The sequence below is a fragment of the Mesoplodon bidens genome (genome assembly GCF_964165515.1).
Source record: "Mesoplodon bidens genome assembly, chromosome: 8".
Lineage (NCBI taxonomy): Eukaryota > Metazoa > Chordata > Mammalia > Artiodactyla > Ziphiidae > Mesoplodon > Mesoplodon bidens.
In genome coordinates, this window is record NC_138165.1 from 110,622,414 (window position 1) to 110,647,463 (window position 25,050).

Genomic DNA, 25,050 nt, shown 5'->3' on the forward strand with positions numbered 1-25,050 from the left:
ATTTGGCAGCAAAATATTAAGGTTTGGGGAAGAAGACTTCAATCCCAGGAAAGTGAAAAGCATCTGATATGAACACTGAGATGTGGTACAAAAGTTATTTCTACCCCAACTAGTATCATTAGAGCTACAAAATCAGGTCCGCCTAAGGCCTAGGCTTTTGTACCTGCTTGACCTTCGTACCTTGACCTTCCTCTCGCCATAGGCCTTCCATGGGCCTGGTGATTCTATTTGTGGTTGTCCGTTGTATATATAATTCAGGAATCCCATTTTCCCCTCATTGCTAAGGAAGACAATGTTAAGGGTGGTCTAAGGTTCTCAACCTTGCCATCTAGAGCAACAGAAATAATGACAGCAAAGGAAAATCTGTCTGGCTAATTAGCGACCTGGCCTTGGCAGGGGACTAGTGTCTAGACGGACTTCTTAGCAAGATGCACAGAGGGCCAAGGAGAGCAAAAGGCAGCCCCTTATCGAAGCTGTCACCCAAGGACGTGGATGAAGTGGGCTCAGTCCCATGATCTTTCCTGCCAGAGATCAGGCCCGGAGGGAGGAGCTAGGGTCCAGATCCTGTGGCCCAGCTGTGAGGAACAGCAAGACAACAGAGTGTGGGCCCCAGGCCAGCCCAGTCAGCCAAATTGGTGGGATAGAAAAAGACAAAACCATAAACAAGAGAATGGATTCCAAGACCCACTGTTGCTTTGGATTTTCCAGGGAGGTCAAACCAAAAGTATCACCTGTGATAAAACATATTTACCCTGTGATTCAAATTCTGAGAACTTGAAGATACAACCCCAGCACCTAATACAACACCACCTGTCAATACAACTTTCTCCTGGAAGTGTATCAACAGTGAGAAGGACAGGTTTTTCTGATGATGATCAGAAGGTCAGTCATCCAGAGAACGTATTTCTTTCTACAATAAGGTGACAGCCAGTGGTGATAACGGTGACAGATTCCAAAAATGACAGCCCCATCTTCTTGGCTTGAAATGGTCAACACGTGTTAGGCACGGGTCTCTACGAGATAGGAGGGCAGTCCTCAGCTCGCAGCGCTTTGGTTCCACAGCGTCCCCAAGTCCGGGTTAGTGCTCAGGGGAGTCCCCTCAGGCAGTGTAGAGACCCACGTTTGTCTGGTTGGTCTGTTTTCTTCACTGAGGATTAATGCCCAAGCCACCGCCCCAATGTTGCCCCATTGCTCTCTAGAAATCCTGCAAGACCATGCTCTACTCTGGGAATCTTTTAGGCCTTTCCATCCGGTCATACCTTTCTTCCCCACACTCTGCTAGACCTATTCCTGAGTTTGCCTTTTGAAGAAAAAAAAGAGCACATGCAGTATTGGTGGTCTTTGGAAGTTTTCTTAATTGAGGATATACACTCTAGAGTAATGTAAAAGTACATCATACATATGCTATTCTTGATTCTTTCCATTAAAATTGAACATCAGGTTTCTTTACCAGCAATGAGCATCCTACTAGAAAACTATGTTGTGGGAAAATTGTCCACCCACATTATTTAAATTTTACTGGATTCTTTCCAGAAATATACACTGTCCTTTCCAAGACAGCCTGTAATATTCTAATTGGTTGAGAACTTTTTTTTAAATGTGGGATCCACAGATTTTTTTTTTAATATGGGATCCACAGATTTCAAAGGATCTGTCAACCTCCCCCCAAAGAATACAACATTGTATCTGTGTATGTGGGAGTCTCTGGGGATAGAATCCAAGTTCACATGTGATTCTAACCGCCTCTATTCTAACTCACCACTAAAGTTCAAGCACCACTCCTTCGAGAAAAAGATTTGATGCAACTCTTCTGGGAGGTCCAGTTCATTTGTTTTAAATATTTGATCCATGCACAAGAGGCAGGATTTAAAGTAGTATTTTTGTTTTGGAATGAGGGCAAAAAAATAGTATAATACCTCACTGCAGAGCATTGGACAATGTAATCCATGTGGAAAAAATAGGACATGACCACTGCTGAGTGTGGGATGGGATGAGCTTCAGGCTTCTCTGCAGACATCCTTGACAGAGAACATGGGTGAATTGTGCACTGAGTAGGTTTCACTGGTTTTGGTTTTGGTTTTGTTTTGTTTTTACTATCCCTATACTGTCCCTATACTATCCCTATACTGTCCCTATACTATCCCTATACTGTCCCTATATTGTCCCTATACTGTCCCTATACTATCCCTATATCCCTGTGTGGGATCTCTATTAACAAATTCCAAAGTTTGGTAGTCTTTGGTAGAGCTCAATAAAATCAAAACCATGATAGAACAAAGTCTTAATGTCTTTCGAGGCATTAATGAGTTACTTCAACTATTCTCTAAGGAAAATGAATTTTAAATTAGTTGAAAATTATATGTAAAGATTTTTATTTCCAAGATCTTAATCTTATAAAAGAGTAGACCCCTAAATGAATTCCTTCTCATTGGGACACAAAGTAATGAAAAAACATTCAGTGCACTGGAATTATCTTTTCTAAAACCTATCCAGATGTTGAGGAAAGGGAAAGAGGGGAGGGGGGAAGTGGGGGAGGGGAGGAGAAGGCAGAGGAGGGCACAGGAGGGCAGAGGGGAGAAGCTCTTCCAACTCTGAAAGTGAAGGACAGAAAATGATGTTTGTTGGATGATGAGTTATCCAGGCTCCACTGATGATTAATGAACTCACATGTTCAGTTGAGCTGAATTCCCAGGTGGGGAAAAGGCCTTTAGATCCACACACTTTTCCTGCCACAGGGCTTAGGAGCCAGTCATGCGGCTCAAGCATTCCTAGACCAGCTGGTGAATGTTTGTTAATATTTTTGTTTGCAGTTAAATCTCTCCTAGAGTTTACAATGTCATGGCATCCCACTTTTTTAAAACTGCAGTTCCTGGCAACAAAGCTTGGAGAATTTTTTTCATTTAGATTTAAAAGATGTCAAATAGCATCTCCCCAAATGATCACCCAGTTTGTCCATTTTAATAAGGGGGAACAAGCCACCCTCCCATTACCCTTCCTTAACTCTCCCTCCCACCCCCAAGAAATAGAGACAAAAGAGCACAAGTCATATTTTCTGGGCCCCTGCCTCGTGGGTGGGATTTCATGTCCTTCTCCCAGTAGCCCAATGGCTGCATTTTCCCTCATCTTATAGCTGGGAAACTGAAAGCAGGTGAGGCATAGTGTTTTGCCCACTGCCACATTAAAAAAAAAAAAAATTGAACCAGAATCCTAATGAAAGTTTGTGTTTCCAAAGCCCAAGGGAAGAACCCCAGGAAACCCTAAGAGGATGTGCCGGATTTGGCCCCAATCTCAAGGAAACTCCTGACATCTTTCAGGGGAAAAATACACTAAATTTCTTTGGTGGTGACAAACCACAGATTCTGTATCAACAGACTCCATTTGTCTGCTGCTGTTCTTTCAAATATGAAAAAAGTCAAAATTGGCTGCTTGAGACCCTTGTGTTGGGTGGGGTGTCAAGCTGCTTTGTGTCACAGATTCTGTCCTAAAGGCAATAGATTCAAGCAGAGAACTTCATTAAATTCTTATCTTTCTATTGAGCATTAGTCATTCCGTTTTTTACTCAGCCTCATTCTGAAAAGAATTTGAGGTGCTTTTTTCCTTTTTGTAGCTGTCCACTTGAAACTTCAAAAGATACCTCTTATTATGAAGACTGCTCTACATGGGCCTTCAACTCAAAATTGTATTCAGCGTCCAGTGACATTCCCCAGCCATTGTGCAATTCCATGAAATTAGTTTTCATTAAGTCTCCTCAGAAGCTTTTTCATTTTCCATGTCTGGAAATCTTTTTTAAGACAGAGACACACACATGCACACAAGGCAATCTTTTTCAAACAAAGACTTAAATACATCCAGAGCTCCCATTTTGAAGTCATTTATTTGGTCTTCTCCAAGCACTGCTTTTTAGAATCAGGCTGGTCCTCCTAACAAGTTCGAGGACTTCTGTTAACTCCTAACTGTCCCATTTTAAGTGGGAGCTGCAGCGACAGAACTATGCCCCCCTGCCGTGAAATGAAAAGTCACATTTCAGTAAACCCTAGGGGCCTCTCGCTTGCAGCCACCCGAGTTCTCTCTCTTTTTCTTACCCTCCTTCTCTTTCTCGCCTGAATCCTGGGAAAAGAGCCCCCATTCTTGTCCCCAGAGAGGAAGCGAAGAGAGGACTTAATCTCCTCCAGTTAGCGAAGGAGGAGAGCGGAATTTAACATGTTATTGCTACTTGAAAGAGCTCTGGGGGAATCCTCAAAAGCAAACGATTTGGAACAACTCTAAGAAGATTCCTCCAAAGAAATGCATCGGAAGCTGCTTTTTTTTTTTTTTTTTCTTTTTGCGGTATGTGGGCCTCTCACTGCTGTGGCCTCTCCCGTTGCGGAGCACAGGCTCTAGACGCGCAGGCCCAGCGGCCATGGCTCACGGGCCCAGCCGCTCCGCGGCATGTGGGATCCTCCCAGACCGGGGCACGAACCCGTATCCCCTGCATCGGCAGGCGGACTCTCAACCACTGCGCCACCAGGGAGGCCCGGAAGCTGCTTTTTTACAGTTATTTTACAACTTGAATCTCGCATTTCCATTCTATGAAATTGTGCTAGAGAAGAAAATATCAGCCACGTGTACACATCTGTAAACAATATCTGCGTGACCCAGGCTCTGAAGGTGTGTTCTGTGAGAGCAAAACTTGAGTCTTCTGATCCTGTGTATCGACTTGGTCTCACTGCCACCTACTGGTATCCTCTTCAGACACTGCGTACTGGACCCAAGATCTTTGGCTCAAGTAAAACAGTGTCTGTTCATGTCTTGGCTATTATAGATAGTGTTGCTATGAACACTGGGTTGCGTGTATCTTTTCAAATTCGTTTTCATCTTTTCTGGATATATGCCCAGGTGTGGGATTGCTGGGTCATATGGTAGTTTTATTTTTAGGGTTTCTTTTGTTTTTTTGGGGGGGTGGTTTGAGGTACGCGGGTCTCTCACTGTTGTGGCCTCTCCCGTTGCGGAGCACAGGATCCGGACGCACAGGCTCAGCAGCCATGGCTCACGGGCCCAGCTGCTCCGTGGCATGTGGGATCTTCCCGGACCGGGACACGAACCCGTGTCCCCTGCATTGGCAGGTGGACTCTCAACCACTGCGCCACCAGGGAAGCCCTATTTTTAGTTTTTTAAGGACCTTCCACACTGTTCCCCATAGAGGCTGTACCAATTTATATTTCCACCAACAGTATAGGAGGGGTCCCTTTTCTCCACACCTTCTCCAGCATTTATTATTTGTAGATTTTTGGTATCCATCAACAGATGAATGAATAAAGAAGTTGTGGTATATATATATATATATATATATATATATATATATATATATATATATATATACAATGGAATATTACTCAGTCATAAAAAGAATGAAATAATGCCATTTGTAGCAACACAAATGGACCTAGAGATGATCATACTAAGTGAAGTAAGTCAGACAGAGAAAGACAAATGTCCTATGATATCACTTATATGTAGAATCTTAAAAAGTGATACAAATGAACTTATTTACAAAACAGAAACAGACGCACAGACATAAAAAACAAACTTATGGGGCTTCCCTGGTGGCGCAGTGGTTGAGAGTCCGCCTGCTGATGCAGGGGACACGGGTTCGTGCCCCGGTCTGGGAAGATCCCACATGCCGCGGAGCGGCTGGGCCTGTGAGCCATGGCCGCTGAGCCTGTGCGTCCAGAGCCTGTGCTCCGCAACGGGAGAGGCCACAACAGTGAGAGGCCCGCGTACCGCAAAAAAACAAAAAAACAAACAAAAAAACAAACAAACAAACAAAAAAAACTTATGGTTACCAGGGGAAAGGGGATAAATTAGGAGCTTGGGATTAACAGATACACACCACTATATATAAAATAGATAACCAACAAGGATTTACTGTATAGCACAGGGAACTATATTCAATATCTTGTAATAACTTATAATGGAAAAGAATCTGAAAAAGAATATATAAATATGCATATGTATAACTGAATCACTTTGCTGTACAAGTGAAACTAATACAATATTTTAAATCAACTATACTTCCATTTTTTTAAAGTGTCTATCTTGTTTACAAACAATGTCTGTTCAACAGCTCATGCATTAGAACAGAGCAATCCAGAAAGGGAGGGTTTGGCTGTGCCTTGGCAAGTTAGCCTCCTCCTGGAATGAGGTCACGTGAGGATGTGCCAAGCACAATCCGGGGTTACCTTCCTTCTCCCCATAAAGGCAACTTGAAGAACCTCCAGATTAACTGCCCAGATATTTGGAAATTCATTTAAAGACGTATTCCTAGGGTCCAAGATAATAAACATGAAGCAGAAAGTTCCATATCTGCTATAGTTGGAAAAGCTAGACACCACGATGCACATGTAAAAGACATTTTACCCTCCTAAATATAAGGCAGCCACACAAAGCATTTCCTCCATTTTTCCTGCTAATTATAAACATTAGGCAGAGATTAGTTCAGATTTAATGTTAGGGCAGAGAATGCCTTAGAAGACGCTTCAAAAGGAATTGCACAAACACCCATTCCATTCCTGCCCCGTGACACACACAGTGCCGTTGGCTCCAGGGTAGATCCCAGCGCTCTCCTCCCTTCCTGCCTTGGCCATGGACTTTTGGGGCTACTGGCCTCTCCAAAACCATGGTGATCCACTGTAGAACTGTTCAAACACAGTGGCTAAAATGTCCTCCTGTTGTAAGGAAAAACTAAACATCTTGTTTTCTAGCCTGATTCGTGATCAAGTCTAGAGAAAGTTATTTAAAAGAGACTTCTTTAAAAATTACATTGAAACATCAGATAAAATAGCACCCACACTGTATTTAGTGTAATATCTGGAAAAATTCTACTTAGCTCCTGTCTCTATCAGTAACGGTCAGTTAATCTCTCCCAGACTCACTAATTTTATGTGTAAAATGAGGCTGATTGCCTGGTGCTCTAACCAGCAGTGATTCTGTGACCGCTTTCTTTCATCTATTACCCTAGGCTCTGACCACTGGTGGGTTTCCTGCTGTCCCCACAAGAAACAGAGAGCCCCGCAGTGCACGGCGGGGCAGTCTGTGGGCTTAGCTGAACTGGCTCTGGGTGCTGGCACTGCACTGCTGAATCAACTGATGAGGATTCCAGAAGAGAAAAACCAGTTTCCTGGAATAGCTTCTCTTGAGACCTGAGTCATCTCCAGCTGCTGTTCAATTCTTAATTTTGAAATGCAACCAACCCACGAGCTCTTCCATCCAGTGGCCAATTCTCGACGCTCTGGGTCCATGAAAACTGAAGGTATGGGTCAAACCAGGGAGATTTGACAGAAACATTTGCCATTGTACCTTTCCCTAGCCATTCCTACCTCACAAATGTTTCTCTGTACTGCATGAGTCTTAAATTCAGGAGAACAGCAGGATTATGCTATGCAAAATGCAGCCAGACCCCTATGAAAGACTAACCATCTGCCTCTGGGAGAGGGTTTGGCAGAACTTTTCCTATTTGTCCTATTTTTCTGCTTTGCTTTCTCTTTCCAGATTTTTTGAAACAACAATTACCTCTCTGCTAAACAAACTTAAAATATGCTACTCTATAAAAGACTGGTCAATGGCAAAAAGTGCCTTTCTTCACATGAAACTCCAAAATATACTCTTGAAGACTTGTACCCCCTTGATATTCCTGGCCTTAGACACCTACCTGTGAGAACACATGAGTATGTGTCAGAGCGCCCAGGAAATGCTGATTTTGCTTTCCTTCTAGTACTGGGACCTCAAACCAGCAATTCACCTCCCTGTGTTCCATTTCTTCATCTGAGGTGTCAAGGGTGTGGGGAGACCATCCACCAAGGTAGTAATTTGGGGATATTTCCAGTTGCCAAACGGAAATCATACATTTGCCATCCAGAGGGCAGGGCCTAAGTCTTAGTCATTTTTGTCCCCTCCCTCGAGCCAAAGCTCCACGCCCTGGAGCACAATGGGGTTTATTAAGCTTAAAGGAATATGAGACACATAGACGAAGGGCAGGTAAGGAAAAGTTTGGGAGTTACTGGATTAGCTCATCTTAACAACATCTCTTCCAGTTCTAAACTTCACAACTCCTACAGGGATACAGCATTGCACGAATAGGCAACCTTGCTCTGGTTCTGAAACACCTTTGTGTTCATTTAATTTAAACTTCTTTCTCAGTAGATATATCAGTAAAATGTTTCCTTTAAAAGTTCTTACTTGGGCCTCCCTGGTGGCGCAGTGGTTGAGAGTCCGCCTGCCGATGCAGGGGATACGGGTTCGTGCCCCGGTCTGGGAGGATCCCATATGCCGCGGAGCGGCTGGGCCCGTGAGCCGTGGCCGCTGGGCCTGCGCGTCCGGAGCCTGTGCTCCGCAACGGGAGAGGCCACAACAGTGAGAGGCCCGCATACCACAAAAAGAAAAAAAAAAAAAAAAAAAAAAAGTTCTTACTTGGGGGCTTCCCTGGTGGTGCAGTGGTTGAGAGTCCACCTGCCGATGCAGGGGGCACGGGTTCGTGCCCCAGTCCGGGAAGATCCCACATGCCGCGGAGCGGCTGGGCCCATGAGCCATGGCCACTGAGCCTGCGCGTCCGGAGCCTGTGCTCCACAACAGGAGAGGCCACAACAGTGAGAGGCCTGCGTACCGCAAAAAAAAAAAAAAAAAAAAGTTCTTACTTGTTTCATGCCCTTGTCATGAATGTATTTTAGAAAGTAGAATGCTTCATTGCAAGCAGAAGTTCACCTCAATACATGCATACCTGAGCATAGGGAAAAAATAAAATTCTAAATGTACATTTACTTCAGATATTACAGTCACATTTTTAAAAATTATGTATGGAAACAGTCTCCAGGTGAGTCCCAAAGTGACCCACAAGCTCTGTTGAGATGTGAATCAACAGATTCCCTGCGATCCCGGAAACCCCACCCCAGGGACTCCCTACAATGCACGGAGATTTTTCTGGAGCTCAGAGGGATGCATCATCCTCTAGAGGACGATGCATCTTTTCTCTACACTTTCAGGAAAGACTATACCAGGACAAAGGTGCTAGTTCACAATTTCATCGGCTTCCTAAGATAGTCTGATGAGACCAGAAGGTACTAAAATTACGTCTTCAAAAATTAATATAATGAATTCCTGAAAAGAACCTCTCTTTGTAAATCAGGGTGCTGCAGGTGCTCCCTGAGTGTGAGACGGCCATCACCCATGGTTGAGAGGGGACAAGCAGTGTGTTTTCTTGAAAGGGTAGGATTATCTCCCAGATTTTTGGAAAGAGGGAATCCATACCTAGAAATGTGGATGAAAAGAACCTTTCCTTGTCTCGCTCAAGGCTGTCTGAAGAAGCAGGAAATTTTTAAAGCTTTCCTATTGAAAACCTGAATCATTTTGAGCTTTCCTTTCCTCAGTGAGAGCTACTAATAGGATTTTTTAAAATGCCAGGTCACTCCTCAAATCATCAACTATTTATGTAGCAGTGGTGTGGTTTTTACAGCCTGCTTTCCACAGCTAAGACACCAAGAAAAGTTTGCTCCTGTGGGTTTCCATGGAAAGGCTGCCCGGGACACAAAGTCCCATTCAAATGGGAACCAGCCCACAATTCTTCTCCAAGAGATAACAAATCCTCAGTTTCTTCCAAAAAGAACAGTGACAAGAACTAATTTTCAAATAAAACTTTTGCCTAAAGTGATTAGCATACCCACAAGACAGTCTCATGCAACACAATTCGTGACCTGCCAGTGTATTTTAAATCCTAAATGTGGAATTTCACATAAAAGTGGGTAACGAGGGCTTCCCTGGTGGCGCAGTGGTTAACAATGCACCTGCCAATGCAAGGGACACAGGTTCGAGCCCTGGTCCAGGAAAATCCCACGTGCCGTGGAGCAACTAAGCCTGTGCACCATAATTACTGAGCCTGCGCTCTAGAGCCCATGAGCCACAACTACTGAGCCCGCTTGCCTAGAGCCCATGCTCCACAACAAAGAAAAGCCAATGCAATGAGAAGCCCGTGCACCACAAATAGTGTCCCTCCTGGCCGCAACTAGAGAAAGCCCGCACGCAGCAATGAAGACCCAACGCAGGCAAAAAATTAATTAATTAATTTAAAAAAATTTTTTAAGGTGGGTAATGACAAAGACCCCTGTAACCAGTTGTCTAAATACTCTGAGCAACAGCACAGATGAAGCCTCCAGGGCAAAAGTTTACTAACTTTCTAAAGGGAAGGAGGTCTGATTTCAAGCTGGCTTTAAGCGGCGGCATCTGTAACCTCCTAACCTAAAACTAAGGTCAGATGGGGAGCCTCATTTGAGTCACGAATCCATCATCAATCATCAGTTGAAGAGAGGGGTTTCTTCCTACTTTATCATCAGTGTTGTATCAGGTTCTAAGGCACAAAATCACAGGAAGCACTTATGATGACAGAATGAGATGCAGTGAATCCTCAACACTTTGAAAATAGAGGGAGGTGCAGAAATAAAAACAATTCCTATTCAGAAAGATAGGAATTCTTCTTGCCTTACATCAGAAGTATCCTTAAGACCCCAAGTTTGGACATTCACCATACATCCCATCACCTGAGGACCACCAAGCATGGTGGGGTGGAGCACACACCCTCCCAAGTGCTGGAAGAGCCCGGGCCAAGAGCTAACATTCTAGAGACTTCCCCAGCTGCCTCCCAGGAAGGTGGGAGTAGCTACACCCTCCAACTCCCCCACTGGAAGAGGGCAGGACACCCATGCTCACCACCCTGCTCTGGGATTCTTCCCCAAGTCCTCTTTTCCACCAGGTCTCTTCTTAATGGCTTCCTCACTGCCGTGAGCGGGGAAAGAGAAAAATAAACCTTATGGTAATGGAAAACCCATGCCTCCTCAAAGAAGACATCAAGACCACAAGGCCATTCGTATAGCTTGAATTCCTACAAAAACCCTCACCTCTCCACGCGTCTGCCTTCACCCTCAGCAAAGCCCACACAAGATTGGGACTGACATATATACACTAATATGTATAAAACAGATAACTAAGAAGAACCTGCTATATAAAAAATAATTTAATTTAATTTAATTTAAAAAAAGAATGAAGCAAAACGCTGGTGCTGTCCGTCCAGGCCCCCATTCCCAGAGGTGGCCTGGATGAGGGATGCCTGCTCAGCTGCTCTGGTCACAAAGCCAATGTCAGTCCCTGGGGACCAGCTCTCTTCTCTGGCACTTCTTTCCCCGTTAGTTGGTAGAGGCCCCGGGAAGCATAATCCAATTTCCCCATCGCTTATAATAGAATATGATAGGAGGACACTGGCTTCTGGGAGAACAAATCAAACAGTACGTTCCAAATCTAGATGTAAATTAGCTCAGGATCCTCCAGTGCTGGGCCATCTGCTTTCCTGAAATGGTAAAGACTTTACTGCTGTCTGAGCCACCTACTGGTGCTGTGGCCTCAGCAAGTAATTGAGCATCTCAGAGCCCCTGAGCCTTCATCTTTAAAGCCAGGGAACCACACCTCAGTGCCTCCTGACCAAGAATCTCTTCCTTTATCTTTAGCCCAGCAAAGAACTCAGAAGTTTCAATAATGTCCAACGGCCAACTGGTGGTTTTCAACATCATTTTGCTTAGGAACAAAAAATACCTGATTTTAAAGCCACTTCAGTTTTTTGAAGTATTAAGAATGGGTCCCCTGGGAAGTTGGGGGACCCCAGTGTGAGAATAGTCTATCCGCATGAGCTCTGAGCAGCCCTGCAGCTCTAGGACCCCGCAGTTCTCATGTGGAGGCAGCTGTGTGGAGGCTGGCATGGGCCAGCCCCTCTGAGTCCCCACTTGGGGGGACACTCCCCTCCGCCTACAGCAGTTTGTTCTTGGGGTCCAGACCAGCCTTTCAATTCACTCCTTGGGCTGGCTGTGAAATGCCAGTTTCTGTTTACACCCCCCAGTACCCCTCTGGGGCCTCCTAGGGACCCCACCCCTGCTTCAGTCCTGATTTTCTAACACGGTAGCCCCTGAAACAGGTCCCCAGAGTAGATTGGCAACTGTCAGAGAACACTTTCCATCCTGGGCGAGAGGGCCGGAGCCCCACCCTCCTGGCTGGGGAACAGGCTCCCGGCGTCCGGGTTTGGTACTTGCTCCACTTCTGGGCAACACAGGACAGCTCGTGGCTCTCAGGGCCCTGCCCTATCCACTGGGCGTGCTGCCCAAACACCAAATTCCTTCTCCTCCTCTGACCCCTACAGCTCCTTTAAGCAACCCCAGAGGACTAAGACTCCAGCAGTAACTTTAGATTCCTGAAAAGATGGAGCCCTGATGGTAATAGCTGAGTAACTCTTGACTTGGCCCTGTTCCTGGACACCAAAGTCACCGCAATCCCCCGGAGGTGACAGATATACCCAACCAGCCCACGCCCCAGGGACGTGGGAGAACTCAGAGTCTCCCCAAGGTAGCTCTCGAATCCTAGGAAAGATTCTGCGAACAAAGCAGATTCTCAGATTCCAGCTGAGCTTCAGTTTATTTATGTCAAATAAATAAACCGTGAGCCGAAACGCACCGCAGTCAGGAGAGCAGAGGGTGATGGCGGGGGAGGTGGCGGGGGAGGTAGCGGGGAGCACGGCACGACTCGTGGGCAACCAGGGCCCCGGCCCAGCTAAGGAAACCCAGGTGGCACAAACTGAGAAAGAAAAATCGGCTGGATCTTCCAGAGACCAGCAGCGTGTACAGAAAACAGCCTCTATGGGAGCGAACCTGAGAGCCATCGAGAAATGGTCAGCGGCGTTTAAAGCATTTCCCTCTGGCCACAAACCCAACACAGGGGGAACAGGGGCGAAGTGGCACTTACCCTGAGCAAACCTGGAGAAGTGTGTGTCCCTGGGCTTCGATATTCAATTATGTGCGAATCTGACACATGTTTTCCCCACTGGCTGCGTCTCCTTTTCCTTCTGCAAGAGAGGGGACCCCGAGCAGGCAGAAAACTCCCCCTGTGGTCCTTGCAGGGGGCTGCTGAGCGGGAGAGCTGAGCGGCCTTTGGTGGAGGACTGAGCTCCAAACTGGACCGTGTCCAGGGATACAGTCAAGGCTCCCTCCAGCCCCTCCTCCTCCTCTCCCCTCCTCTCCCCCTCCCCACTCGGGCCTGCCCCACACTGTAAATGAAAACCAGACTCTCACTCTGTTGCTTCTGGCCCAGCCACAGGCTGATGTCACCTCGGAAGGCTGTCTTCACCCTACAAGCCCGTAGCTGGACGCCTGCAAACCCCAACTCTTAAAAAAAAATCCACCCCTTCTACTCATCACCTTTGGGGCTGGATCCCTGGCCGCAAAGAGAATGAATTTTGGAATGTTTCTGTGGGTCTCCATGGTTTTGCTGCAGTGTTTTCCAACACCATCTGAAAGGAAAACAGGAAATGCAGTCTCCTGCCTCCCCCCTCACCACGCCCTCCCATTTCTTCTTGAAGTTTCTGAATTGAGACTTCTCCTAATAACCTCCCCTTTCAAATATAAAAAACCAGCCGTTAAAATCGCCTTGGCGTTCTGCTAACCAAAGTTCTGTTTGCCGGTGAGAAGACAAGGAAAAAAGACTACTTCTTTTTTTTGGTAATTCTGTGTATAATGATTCTGATCATGAAGCTAACGGTCCCAATTCCAGGACACATACGAGGGGAACAAGAATGGTTATCGTGCTCAGATTTACAGGAAAATTCTTGAGAAAGAACTTGTGTTTCGGCAAGGCTTTGTACCTTTCACGGCACTTTGATATTCGTTATCTCTTGCACCAAGAACATCTCCACCTGTTAAAGAGATATGTGTCATATTTCCTTAAGTGAGATTATGGTCTCATTTTACAGATGAGAAGAATCTGGGTTCGTAGCAGAGCTCAGATCAGAACCCTGACCGTGGACACCCCCAAACTGCTCACTGCTCACCCATCACATGGCCCCCCCTTGAAAATTCAGTTCATGTGAGATATCAGGAGACATCTGAAGAAACAAACTTATGGTTACCAGGGGGTAAAGAGGAGGGAGGGATAAATTGGGAGATTGGGACTGACCTACACACATAACTGTATATAAAATAGATGAATAACAAGGAGCTACTGTAGAGCACAGGGAACTCTTCCCGATACTCTACAATGACCTATATGGGAAAAGAATCTAAGAAAGAGTGGATATATGTATATGTATAACTGATTCACTTTGGTGTGCAGCAGAAACTAACACAACCTTGTAAATCAACTAGACTCCAATAAAAAATTTTTAAAAAGAGAGAGAGAGACATCTGAAGGATACTTTTGACGTGGAGATCCTTCCAAGGCCAAGTTTGAGGAGTAAAGGTGTCATTAACTCCTTTGCACAGACGATGATCTTCCGGTTTACGGAGGGAGGGGAGATGGTACAGGAGAGACAGCGCCTGCTCCCCTCCTGCAGCTCCAGGGCCCCCTTACTCACCCACAGGAAGACTCACCGCCTCTCTACACCCTGAGAGTTCAGCTCGAAGAATGTCAGAATGGGGATGGAGACCTGGATTGAGGGTTTTCCTGTCCATCACCTGTAGAGCAAGAAGAAATGAGCAGAGGCTCTGAGTAGGAGCCACATTGGCCGTGTGACGTGTGTGAAGACAATGTTCTCATGCAGGGCAGCCCGTCTCCCACCAGAGTCCCCGCTCCACGTGGCAGGTGTGGACTTGGACCCGAGGAGCTGGGACGCGTGCCACCACTTCATCCGTTGGCATCTGCAAGTTCAGCTCTGGAGAGAACCATTTCTCTGAGGCACATCGCCTGCTGCAAATTAGGCAACGTTTGATTACAACATTCTGTCCCAAGCAGCTCCGCTCAGAGAGGCTAATGGAACAAGCGTGGCCTATGTACTTCCATTCAGTGGTTCCTTTTCCCAATACCAATACAACTATTGCTTTTCAAGATGGCTAGGAATACACATTCCTTGCTGTTAGGAATTTCTACTATTTCAATGGCAAGGGTGATGCATCGTTTAGAACAAGACTTAAAGAAATAAAAACCCCTGCTCAAGCAGGAACGGTTCTCTGTAATATTTAACTGTAACTAATCATTGACAATCTAGACCCTCGCCAACACTGTCTGTGGCCTCAGAAACTTCTGGAAGCTGGCAGCCGTTGGTGGAAAACCTCCCACATCCTCCCTTGAACTCACCAGAGAGAGCATTATGGCTCCTATGGTTTTCTCACTTAATCACCAGGATTTGGGATTCTTGGTGAAATGACCAGTTCCTCCTGCCATCTGAGGAAACCATCTCAAAGGTGAGAACTGACCTCAACATCAAGGGTCCTGGGTCTGGGCCTGGCCACCCAAGGGACCTTACAGAATCTCTCAGTCCAGTTTCTTGTTAAATGCTGTGTTGAACCTGGGTACCTCTTCCCATTTCCCTCTGCACAAGTTAGAAAGTTACAAACCCCGTTTCCCAGGCTCCGCTGTAGTTAGGGCTTCCCTATGCACTGCTGTGATATATAGGAAGGTGGGGAGAGACATGGCGATTTCTCTACTACTTTGGCTGGTCTTTCCCCTCCTGGCAAGTATAGTGCGGAGGTCCTCAGGGAGCCCCTCCCAGACCCCTTCCAAGGCTGGAACACAGCACCCTTTTTGGAGGACTGCTCTTTCCTGCTGGAAGCTGCCTCTTCTGGAGAGGCTGGGATGTGTGTGGTAGGTCTAAGGGAGACGCCAGCTTCCCAGGTGCTGAGGGTGAGTTGAAGGGAATTTGTGAAGGCAGTAGCGGCAGTCAGACCCCTCAGCCCAGCATCCGGGTGGTGGCTGGGGAGTGCCCCTCCCCCGTCTTCCTTCCCTTACCCCTGGATTGCCGCTGTGATCCTAAACTCAGGCTCTCAGTGCCGCCCCCTGCTTCCCTCCCTCCCAGAACGGGCCAGAGCATCAGGCTGGGATGCCCTGGGAATTACTACTGGAGGCCCCGCCTCAAACCCACTCCTCTGGCTCTTCCTGATAATTCCTGGCGAAGAAGCCCTTTCTGCTCACAGTAGCAAAAGCGGTTTCTGTTTCCTGCCTGGAACTCCGACTGGAACAGATGTATTACATCAGCTCTAAAGCTTCTTTCAGTTCCAGCAGCCCGTGCTTATATATTTTATATGACAGAACAAAACGAAAATAGCACTATGCCCAAATGGGACTGTAGATGTAATATTGTATTTAATTAGTCTCTGGCTCAGTCATACATAGATTATTCTGTAACTGGTGGCCTCTCTGCCTTTGAGTCTCTTCCCTAGAAGACAGCCTTTAGGGACTTCCCTGGCGGTCCAGTGGTTAAGACACCATGCTTCCAGGGCTTCCCTGGTGGCGCAGTGGTTGAGAATGTGCCTGCTAATGCAGGGGACACGGGTTCAAGCCCTGGTCTGGGAAGATCCCACGTGCTGCAGAGCAGCTGGGCCCGTGAGCTACAACTACTGAGCCTGCGCGTCTGGAGCCTGTGCTCTGCAACAAGAGAGGCCGCGACAGTGAGAAGCCCGCCCACCGTGATGAAGAGTGGCCCCCGCTTGCCACAACTAGAGAAAGCCCTTGCACAGAAACGAAGACCCAACACAGCCAAAAATAAAAATAAATTAATTAAAAGAAGGCTCAACATTAAAAAAAAAAAAAAAAAAGACACCATGCTTCCATTACACGGGGTGTGGGTTTGATCCCTGGTCAGGGAACTAAGATCCTGCATGCCGCATGGCGTGGCCAAAATAAAAAAAAAAAAAAAAAAAAAGAAGATGGCCTTTATTGTTCTTCTTGTACTTCTCTCTTGGCACTACTGCTGATAAATTCTCTCTGCCATTTGCAGACTTCATCACACTAACAAACACACAGAGTCAGCCCACACGGATAGAACTCTTACAGTGAATTGCCATGTCTCAGCTATACTATCGTACATGTGGAAGCCTACACTTAAACGGAATTTTAGTACATTTTTAGAAGAAATGTGAGATGATCTCTCCTCAAGTGCCATCTCTTTCTTTTAATTCAACATAGTAAGTCCATGCTGATGGATATAACACAACTCGCATGACCCTGAAATTGTAACTGGTATCTCCATTGAGAAGGACCCCCAGGGAACTCATGAGAATCTTAAGAAATTTCCCTGGCAGATGCCTTGGGAGGAAGGGGTTGAATGATTCACACCCAGCTCACGAGAGTGAGCTTCTGTAAGTGCATGTGAGCTGAGCCCTTTTCCACTTTACATCTTTAATAACCCCCCTCAGGTCAGTTCCCTACTGCCATCCCCAACCCCCATTGTCGTAACAACCAGCATCCCGTAATAGACACTGGTAGCCCTAACAGAGTTGATAGAAGCCAGAAGCCTGCCATTGTGACTTTGATCTCCAGTTCAGAGATATATGATCTGGGGGTCTGGCCCTCTGAGCTCATGGTCCCTTGATAAGTCAGGAGGTGCCTCAGTGGCTTCCACACTGGAAAGGCCTGTTCTGGGTCACAGCCAGCATCCCCGACTCCTCAGCCCCCAGGATGCTGCTCGAGACCAAAAAGCTCTTCCCAAAAAGCAACAATAGTTTTGGCAAATAACAAGCAGACACGGAGACTACAGCATTGTGGGAAAAGAAGCATCCCAATTCTGCATAATTATGTCCCGATCTTAAAAGATCGTAAGAATCCTAAACTAAGAGGAAAAGCACATTGTCACCAACCGCACATTAATTTTCACAGAGGCATTGCTATTTCAAGAGAAGAAAGATTGTGAGTCCAACCAATGGGGGGGATTTGAGGTTTCCATTGACCCTGCAGCTGGAGGGCAGCTGGGATTCCTCATTCCATCCCCATGCCGGTTTTCAGCCTCCATAAGCAGCACCGTGGAAAGTGGGCCACCCGGCTAGGAGTGAGGCCCTAGTCCTTCTCTGCCACTAATGACCTGCAGGTCTTGGGCAGGGTGGCTCAGCTTCCTCATCTGTAGACCAAGGGCAGCTGTGCACCAAGGTGTCCAGGACAGTCCAGCATCGGCCCCTGGGGAGTTGGGGCTGCATCAGCACATTTGCCTCAGCCTGATTTCCAGGCTCTACTTCCTCCCTGGCCCCAGGCTGCAAACTCAGACTCTCCACCTCCAGATTCAGCCCCACGCAACCCCAGTCTCAGGGCAAGGATGGAAAACATAGTGGGCTCACGGCCCCTTCGCCCTGCTCCCCCTGTACTTGGTACATGTGCATTGACGCAATCCTCCCACCCCTCTGGTCTACTGTTCAAATAATGCTGTTGCAGCAATTTTTGAGTCTAAAGCTAAATGACATCTCACCTCCAATTACTAAAATATAGCAGGCTACCTAAAGAAGATGTGGTACATATATACTTACTCAGCCATAAAAAAGAACAAAATAATGCCATTTGCAACAACATGGATGGACCTAGAGATTGTCATACTGAGGGAACTAAGTCAGACACAGAAAGACAAATGTCATATGATATTGCTTATATGTGGAAATCTAAAAATGGTACAAGTGAACTTATTTACAAAACAGAAGTAGAGTCAGAGATGTAGAAAACAAACTTACGGTTACCAGGTAATAAGGGGGAGGGGGGTGGGGAAGGATAAAGTGGGAGATTGGGACTGACGTATACACACTACTATATATAAAAGAGATAACTGACAAGGACCTACTGTAGAGCACAGGGAACTCAATACTCTGTAATGGCCTATATGGGAAAAGAATCTAAAAAAAGAGTGGATAAATGTATATGTAGAACTGATTCACTTTGCTGTACCCCTGAAACTAAGACAACATTGTAAATCAACTAGACTCCAATAAAAATTTTTTAAAAATAAATAAAGTGTAGCGGGCTACAAAGGAAACTATCTGTGGGTCGTGGAGGGACACCTGGTATGTCATTTGTCTAGACCAGCACTTCCCTTATTGTGGGAAAGGCCCTTCCTCTGCTTTCATCATGTGCTTCAACCGGGAGCTGCCATCTTCCTGCAGAACCTGCCAGCATCACCTCCACTGGCTGATGCAAGGATGGGGATGTGACACAAGTGGTCCAGACAACCCTTCCCTGGGGTTTCCAGCTCGGTCCTAGAGCCGGCCCATCTCAGGATCCCAGGAGCTGCCACATTTCCTGCCATGGGGAGGAAGGCAGTCAGAGGGAAGGAAGCAGAGAGGAGAGGAGGAGGATGAGTACCATCAGCTTCCTGGTTCCAGATGCCCCAAGACTGAGCCTACCCCCTTGTTTGGTCTCATCCTACCCATCTCAACTCTCCCTTTGATTATGTGAGCCAACACTTATTCATTTTTATCCTAATTCAAGTTCGGGTCTCAAGGCTTGCAACCACCAGAGTCTTGCCTGAGGCTCTAATAAACCTGGTTCAAGGGCAAAACCTTCTAGTGGAAGTCCTAGGCTAGCAGATGCGTCAGACCTTGCAACAATGACCATGACAATTCTGTGATTACGTCTGCTGCAATAAAAATGTACCCCGTCTTTACTTTCCTTGATGTTTCTTTTTTTTTTTAGTTAAAGTATAGCTGAGTTACAATGTTCTCTTGGTTTCAGGTTTACAGCAAAGTGATTCAGATATATATCTGAATATATAACTATTCTGTTTCAGATTCTTTTCCATTAATTCTTTGATTTTTCTTAAAGCCATTTTTCTAATCCAACAGACAGAAAGTGTTGTTACTGAGTGTCACATGGGCTCAAAATCCTGCCACGGAAACTAGAGATTCAGTGGATTCTCCAAAGCCTCAACCCAGCAAGACACGGGGGGAGGGCTTTGCATCCTAAAGAGAGTTTTCAAATTTAAGTGCACAGGAAACACCTCGTAACAATACACGTCCGTGCAAAGAATTGCCTAACAAGAGGAGTTTTGTATTTACCTTGAATAAGTAACTTTGGGGGAACATGTTAACCCACTCCGTTTGGGGGAATAAGAAGATGCACTGAGAAGAGGTAATCTGCCAGCAGTGAGCTGGGTCTAGGAAAATCTGTGTAAAATTGCCCAGTTAAAATTACAGCATTCTTCCTAGAACTTCGTGAGCTATAAACCATGCTCAGCTGATTCATTTTAAGGATGGCAAACCCAAATGTGAGAGTGGCCAAGAAAGTTTTTGCAGTTGATTGGAATTCAAAAATTCTAGCAAGGAGATGTTTGGTCTTATAATTATCAGACTACACCAATTTTGACTCATTTTTCTAGCTTTGAGATATAAATTTCCATTCATAAAGAATGGGTGGGTTGGTTCTTGCTTTAACAATCCTAGCCTTAGTCATAAAGTCAAATCTCTCCTCATTTTAGCTTCAGGTCATCTCCATTCCTTCATTTATTCAGCAGACATGTACTGCATGTACTGAGGGGACTTTGTGTAGAAAAGCGCTTTGCTGGGAGGCGGAGGTGAGCTGGGATGCATCCGACAGGAAGGCTTCCCCTCCAGGATCTTATGGTCCAAGTGAGACCTAAAGGGAGCACAGAGAAAATGCTTGGGGAGGCCAGGAGAGGGCGCCCTCGTCTCCGTCTGGGAAGGTTCAGGGATTCCTAGAAGCTGTGACCTCTGGCTGCGGGACTTGAGAACGGGACATTGGTGTGCAGAGGCAGGTCCTTCAGGAACAGGAGGTTCCAGTTACTTTTCAAGAGTGAGTTGAGGCTACTTGGGAGTCTGAGTGAGGAGGACACAGCCCCAGATCCCTGCCCCATGAGACTCACGCCTTCCTCACCCCAAGAGAAACCGGAAGTTTAATTCCAAGAGCAATGAACTCCAGGTCCAGGGACACTGGGCACAGAATAGGGCAAGGGCGAGACCCTGAACTAGCATGAGGGGACGTGGTAAGTAAAGTTAAAACAATAGAGATTTATTCTCTCTCAGTTCTAGAGGCTGGAAGTGCAAAATCCAGTTGTCAGCAGGGTCACGGTCCCTCCAAAGCCCCTAGGAGAGGTTCCCCCCTTTGTTCCTCCAGCTGCTGGTGCCCAGGCATTTCTCTATCCAATCTCTGTCTCTGCCATCACACGGCTTCTCCCTGTGTGCTTCTGTCTTCTTATAAGGACGCCAGTCATATTGGATGAGTCCCCCTTCTCCACTGTGATCTCATCTTAACTAATGACATCTGCAACAATCCTGTTTCCAAATAAGGTCACATTGTGAAGCAGTGGGGGTTAGGACTTGGACATCCCTTTTTTGGGAAACACAGTTCAACCCATTACACCCTCCCAACAGAAAACCGGAAAGCTCCTCCATAACGAAATTCACTGGACCAAGAAAAAAAAGCTGAGAAGATAGGCAGGTCTTCATACCACTGTGGAACCCATTATTCAACAAGCCCCTTATCTGAACACAGATAAATTAATTAAACTTATAGGAAACAAAGACAATGCAGGGAGCAGAGAAAAGTTTTCTACAGAGTAATGGTGAGCATTCATAGGAATCCAAGAAAAGATATTGCATCCATGAAACAAGAATAGGATGCTACTTTTTAAATGAGAATATTTAATATTTACTGGCTAAGAAAGCGTTTAGTAGTTAAAAATACCATAGCAAATTTCACTTATATGTGGATTCTAAAAAAGTTGACTCACAGAAGCAGAGAGTAGAATGGTGATTTCCAGAGACTGGGTGTTGGGAGAAATGGGCATATGTTGGAGAGATATTGGTACAAATTCAGTTATAAGTTGAATAAGTTCTGAGGATCAGAACAGCATGGTGATAATAGTTAATAAAACCGTATTGAACACTTGAAATTTGTTGAGAGAACAGATCTTAAGTGTTCTCAGTACATACACAAAAAAATGGTAACTATGTGAGGTGATGGATGTGTTAATTAGCTTGATTGTGGTAATATGCAAAATAACATCATAGCAAAACTAAAAATTTCGATAGAAGTTTTTGGACAATTAACAAGAGGGAATCCCTCAGCCAGTATGACAAAAATCAAAGAGAGAGAAAATAAAACAGGAAAGACAAGAAAATTACAGGCCCATCCAAGAGGCCCCAAATCTAAGAAATAGACGTACAGAATGAAAGAACAGAAAACAAGAGGAAGGAAATTATCAAATAAATAACATGAAAAAAAATACCAGAATTGGAGGGTCTGAGTTTCTGGACAATGAATGAAACAATGAATGAAGAAAGATCCTTGCCAAGGCACATCCTTGCCACATTTCACAAAACACTGACAATCAAGAGAAGATCCTGAAAACTTATAGAAAGTCAAAAAGGAAAAAAGATTGGGGGTTTACACAAAGGATTAGGAATCAGAAGACCTATCAGACATTCTCAAAAATAATACCAGAAACAAGGAGACAATGGAGAAATGCCTTCAAAAGTCTGGAAAAGGACTTCCCTGGTGGCGCAGTGGTTAAGACTCCGCCTGCCAATTCAGGGAACACAGGTTCGAGCCCTGGTCTGGGAAGATCCCACATGCCACAGAGCAACTAAGCCAGTGCACCACAACTACTGAGCCTGAGCTCTAGAGCCCATGAGCCAGAACTACTGAGCCCACGTGCCACAACTACTGAAGCCCATCAGTCTAGAGCCCATGCTCCACAACAAGAGAAGCCACTGCAATGAGAAGCCCCTACAATGAGAAGCCCGCACACCACAGCAAAGAGTAGCCCCTGCTTGCTGCAACTAGAGAAAGCCCACACGCAGCAGCAAAGACCCAACTCAGCCATAATTAATTAATTAAAATTTTTTTAAATTTAAAAATTAAAAATAAAAGTCTGGAAAAAAATAAATATTTCCATCCTAAAATGCCACACCCAACTAATCAAAGGTAAGAGCAAAGACACCATTAGGTGAGATTTCAGAAAATTACTTTCCAGTACCTTTTCTCAGGAGTCTACTAAAGGATGTGCTCCACCAAAATAAGAAAGAAAACCAGGAAGAGGAAAACAAGGGCTCTGGGAGACAGGGATCTAACAGAAAAGGCAGGAAAGGGGCATTTCCAGGTAGTTGGTGTAAAACAAGAGCTTGTACAATTAGCTTGGAAGTTAGCAGGCCAGGACCAGAACAAAAGGTGCAGTCCAAAAGGGAGGCCCCCAGGAACTTAGGAAACAGATAGATTCGTGTTGTGTTGGGTGATTATTGAAAGGAGTTTGGGGAAGAAATACGCATAGGTACAGAGACTAGCACAACAAAGAAGAGGTCACTCGTAACTCTCCTAAAAATGTAAACATGGAAGAACTGTTTAAGCAAAACACATGATAAAATTATCAATAGGGAGGGGGAGTGGTGGACATAAGAAAGCTGAGCGCACATTTCCACGGAAGGAAGTCAGAAGGTACCTGTGAATGAAAAAGCTGAAGAAGAACAGGACAAGTATTACACGTAGATGGAGACAAATATCAGAAAAAAGAAAAAAAGAGTTAAAATGGTTTCAGGAAGGGTAGGACAAAGGGTTGCTGGGTTTAGTTTGTTAAAAAAAATTTTTTCTCCCCTTTTTAAAAAAGAGAGAAAAACAAAATCTGGAAGAAAATCAAATAACTTAGCTCTAAGTTTAATACTTGGTTTCCAAAATTTCTGAAGACGATTAAAGTGTAGAAAATTCTGAGCAGGATCCCTAACACCAGCATCAAGTTAATATGTCCCAAAGTACTACTTTTTGATTTGGAGGAATGGATTTTTTGGCTTAAAGATCAAAACTTCGGGGCATAAATTTATATACACATTTCCATCATTTAAAAAAAGAAGTGTTGGGCTTCCCTGGTGGCGCAGTGGTTGAGAGTCCGCCTGCCAATGCAGGGGACACGGGTTCGTGTCCTGGTCCGGGAAGATCCCACACGCCGCGGAGCGGCTGGGCCCGTGAGCCATGGCCGCTGAGCCTGTGCTCTGCAACGGGAGAGGCCACAACAGTGAGAGGCCCGCATACCGCAAAAAAAAAAAAAAAAGTGTTGACACACTTTCTTAAAATCCAGAACTCAACACCCTTCATAAACAGCCTTAGCAGGTAATTATGAGTAATAATCTGAACATAACCAAAGGATGTTTCACTGTTTCTGAGGTCTCAGCTTGAAGGATTTGTCCTACAGGAGGCTGAAGCAAGGAGAACCTTCATCTAAAATGCTTTTCTCTCATCTATTCTTCTACAACTGAGTCTCTGTCATGATTAAAACATTGTGTTTTGTGAAACAGAGTCCAACCTCATCACAAACCAATAGCAAACCTCCTCCCTGGTGATCTGAAGCAAATGTTTATGGCGTAGCATGGGATACTGCATATGGAACATGGCTGCATGCCAAAGAGAGCAGGGCTGTTTACAACTCATGTCTGATATTTACATGGACTGAGACGTTTTAGCTGTGCCATGCCATTTTGTCTTCAAAAAGTGTCTTTAATGTCTTCTAAGACAAAAGGCTTATTCAGGGAAGGGTTCCAAACCCTTCTAAACATTGCTATAAATATCTGATTTTCATTAATTCTAAATGAACTGCCATTTCTGTGTTCCAAGGAATTTTCCTTGCTTAGAAAAGAAGGTCAGGGCCTCCCTGGTGGCGCAGTGGTTGAGAGTCCGCCTGCCGATGCAGGGGATACGGGTTCGTGCCCCGGTCTGGGAGGATCCCATATGCCGCGGAGCAGCTGGGCCCGTGAGCCATGGCCGCTGGGCCTGCGCATCCGGAGCCTGTGCTCCGCAACGGGAGAGGCCACAAGAGTGAGAGGCCCGCATACCGCAAAAAGAAAAAAAAAAAAAAAAAAGAAAAGAAGGTCAAAAGGTAATCTTGAGAGCTGCTCCCCAAATGTACCTTTTTTTTATCGTTGAAATTCACTGCAGCTTCTGTGTTTCAAAATATTTGAAACAACACTCATAAAACAGCTACTAGTGATTTTCTCAGGTACATCTGTATTGTGTCATTATTTAACTCAACAAACGCTTACTAAGCAGTAGGTACTGCATTAAATGTAAGGGTTCCATCCAATGAACAGCCCACTCCACCATTTAAAGTCTATCTGAAATTCCCAGTATTCTCTGTTTTTCCCTTGTTTACAAGAAAGAGGAAAACATGCTGGGTGTGGTAGAGTATATAATTGTCCCCCTAATATTCATCCTCTTCCCCAGTAGAAGAGTATGCGTTCCCTCCAATGGTCATTGATTTACAGCATCTACCTTCCTGCAGATTATAATTCTCATCCCATTGTCAAACTA

General features: G+C 45.4%; 1 protein-coding gene across 6 annotated transcripts in view; it reads right to left on the reverse strand.

The window, feature by feature from the left end:
• COL6A3 (collagen type VI alpha 3 chain) overlaps positions 1-12,888 on the reverse strand; it is an 86,337-nt gene extending 73,449 nt beyond the window's left edge. For all 6 annotated transcript variants that reach the window (XM_081242745.1, XM_081242744.1, XM_081242743.1 and 3 more), the window contains exon 1: positions 12,805-12,888. The gene's annotated coding sequence lies outside the window, so the exon portion shown is untranslated. The remainder of the gene's footprint in view (positions 1-12,804) is intronic.
• Between the last annotated feature and the right edge of the window lie 12,162 nt (positions 12,889-25,050).